Below are 3,732 nucleotides of genomic sequence, written 5' to 3'. Positions count from 1 at the left end.
TAGAACATCATGCTATTTGCGGAATATCTTTGGATTCACACCTATCCAGATAAAATAACAATGACAATATTGATAGCCGTGCTAAGGTGTCTGTGAAGAAGCTTGTGTCATATGTCTTGCCCTTTGTTTTTGGGCATTGGATTTCCCTTGATTTAGGAGATGGTAGGAGGATAAAATGTTATAAAAACTGGCAGAACAATTGTTTTTCTTGTACTGCTTTGCTCTACCCAACTCACATTCTCTTTATTTAAAATTCTTTTTTTTTGCTTTATGGGCTGCTGGGAATTGAACCCGGGTTGGCCTCGTGCAAGGCAAACACATTACCTGCTGTGCTATTGCTCCAGCCCCTCACATTCTCTTTATTAAAGAGGAGAGCACACATATACCTTTTTGTAGTTTTTGGCAATACAGCTTGGTTAATATAAAGAATATCACATAGTTGCATAATCTTCAGTACATTATCCTGAAAATAGACACATGTATAATACTTCTTAGTTTGTGAAAACTGTAACTATATGCTCAACCAAGATTACTTCAAACTCCAGCTGTGTCCAAAACATTCAAGGCAAGAAAATGGTAGGGACATTATAATAGGATGATCTGTACATGAATACACCAGGATTATTTGAGCTGTAGTAAAATTTCTTTGTAAAGTCAATAGCGCTTGAATAATTTCAGTTGTGCTATTTTTACTGTGAATAAGGAAAACTTACCCTCAATACAACAGAGTGAAAAAGGAACTGAACCATGCTTTACAGGTTCAAGGGTTCATAAACAATTTTATAGTTTGGTCCAGTGGGTGTTGATTATCAAACCTAGATTTTTTTTGATCTTATCCAGAACATAAAATCAACAAAGAAACTCTACCTAAGTCTTCACATTATAGAAGAATTAAAATTACCCAAATACAAGTGAAGGTATTTCTAAGGAATGACACTGTCATGTAGAAGATTGGCATTTGTTGAAGAACAAACCAAAAACTCCCATAACTCCAGAGTGAACTTCTGATATGTTGAGTAGATAACTCCTAGCCATCATCTGCTTGCAAGACGATGAAGGGAATATAAAATATAGTTTGAAGTCAGTTAGTGAAGGATCTTGTGAGTCACCCAGATCTATTTCATGTTTAAAAACCTTTTGCTGTGAATATTTCATGGCACCTACATTCAATGTAGTGGCCCTATATAGAGTTGTGACCCACAGTTTATAAAGCTAGGTTCTCTATATAAAACTAGACTTATATAATCATACATTATATAAATATATCTACAAAAAGCTTTATAATATTCTGTTAGTATTTTGCCCTTCCCAAATAAAATTGTCTAAGGAACAAAGCAGGGGGCATTTCTCCTAACTATAAAATAAGTGACCACAAAATTCCATCCCTTGGATCTGACCAAGATTATGTCCTCCTCTGCCTTCCAGACGGTATCTCCCTAGCAAAATACTCTAGGGTTAGAAGTTGTCTTAGGAGCACTAGGACTACGGCAAGAGGTCCACTCATGCATCTAAGGCAAAGTAGGAATCAAAGTTTCTTTCGCAGGTGCTCTCCAGATCTAAAGGCACAAGGCACCACCCTCTTGTGGTGCCTTGTTTCTTTGTAGATGTCTCCCCAGTTTCGTAGGTGGTTCAGGAAACTCCCTATACTCAGCAGTGGCGATGGCAAGACCAACAAGAGAAAGACACAGGACCTGGAATCCTAAGGCAAGTGTTCCCCATTTTGGACTGCCTTCTGGCTGCTTGTTGACCCCCACGTCAGGTCACCAAAGAAGGCCCCTACTAGGTCTACAAGTCTTTCTACCAAGTTATACTGTAACTCACTCATTGGAGACTGTCCTGTGATTGGAGGCAGCCAGATAGATGACTGAGTTGAGGGACTCAGGATATCTTCATTGCTCCCCTGCTTCAAGGACAGCATGAAACCCTGTCATTATGATGAAAATGTTGTTGCCATGGTGATTTTGTGACCAGTTGTTGACAATCCCAAGTGGGATTCATCAATTCTTTAGAAGTTTGCAAAATGAAAGTATCTGCTCTGATATGTATTTGCTAATATCTGATAGTATTTCCTGTTAGCTTTGTATGTTTCAAGGCAGTTGGTACTGTCATGTCTATATTCACCTAATGACTAAATATATCATTGTAATCTTATTTGCATTACTTTTATTACTCATAGAATTTTCCTTTTATTTTAGGAATTTGGGGTCATTAATTTTCCATATTTGTATATTTTTCCATTCCTACTTTGTCTATTCTATGATTCAGTTTTCCATTTTTTATGTTGATTTTTGTGTTCCTTTCATATTCTTAGTACCAAGCATTTACTGAATTCAGCAAATATCTGCTTGTGGTGTTTGCTTTATTATTTATTCTATTTACTTTTAATAAGTCAGAAGTTATTAATGTTACTGTAGTTTAACTGGATGCTGTTTAAAAACTTTCATTTTGTACAAAATGTTAGTTCGTTCAAGGATGATTTTCCTTTTACCTATACAGAGTCACTTGTCCCATCACTGTTAATTGACAAGTGCTAACTTTTCCCCAACAATTTTATGTCATCTCTGATGTGTTTCATGTTTCATATGAATTTTAGTGTACTCTTTTTCATGTCTTTGAAGCAATGATTCTCACTACTCATTTTTCTTGATTGGAAGAAGCATAATTTCCTGCCACATTCAAGGCCTGCTTGATTTTGCCACCCATAGAATGTTAATGGTATGCACACATTGTCACTGCTGCACAGAAGCTTTAAGAAATAAAAAACAAGTTAGGGGTTGGGTTGATAGCACAGTGAGTAGGGCATTTGGCGTTTGCCTTGCATGTGACTGACTGGGGTTCAATTCCCAGCATTCCATATGGTCCCCTGAACACAACCAGGGGTAATTCCTGAGTGCAGAGCCAGGAGTGACCCCTGTGCATTGCCGGTGTGACCCAAAAAAAAGGAAAAAAAGAACCCCAAACAAATATAAACAAGTTGAGTGATTCTAGAGTCTGTATCCTAGAAACTATGACGTGCAGCTCCTTATTGGGAACCTGGTATTTGTATGTGTGGGAGACTTAAAGATATAGTGATAAGAAATAAAGTTTTGTGATTTTCAATTCATAACTTTGGCTGTGTTACAATAATAGAGCCCAGTTGATTCTGATGTGCACAAGGTATTGATAGCCAAACTTAAAATACAAGGTAAATCTCCCACTTTGTTTATTTTATGTTAACTGTTGGTGAATTGATTCCATATAAATATTAGACCCTGTTAACATTTGATTATAGTAAATTATAGATAAATTTTTGGAATTTGAATTTGTAAACTGGATTCTGCTGGATTGAAACATAATATCCTTTAGTGAAATATAAATTCTTACAGTGAAATCAATTTTGTCACTTTATGTCTTATTCAATTCTAATGTTAAATTTCCTTATGAGAACATTAGCATTTTTGTTAAGATCCCAGTTTAAGTACCTTAGTTTTTGCTACTATAATAAATGTCATTTTTTGTCTGTTTGGGGGCACACTCAGTGGATCTCAGGGCTACTTCTGGCTCTGCTCAGGCATCACTTTTGGTGGGGTCCAGGGACATACTGGGGATCAAACCAGGGTCAGTCACATGCAAGGGAAGTGCCGTACTCACTGTACTATCACTCTGAGTCCAGTAAATATCTTTTTTAAAATAAAGTTTTTTAAACACTTTATTGATATTGTAAGGATGTAGAATTCTGTATTGATATATTAA

This window comes from Sorex araneus, chromosome 11 (assembly GCF_027595985.1).
Source record: "Sorex araneus isolate mSorAra2 chromosome 11, mSorAra2.pri, whole genome shotgun sequence".
In the NCBI taxonomy this organism is placed as follows: Eukaryota; Metazoa; Chordata; class Mammalia; order Eulipotyphla; family Soricidae; genus Sorex; species Sorex araneus.
This window is presented reverse-complemented; position numbering follows the sequence as displayed.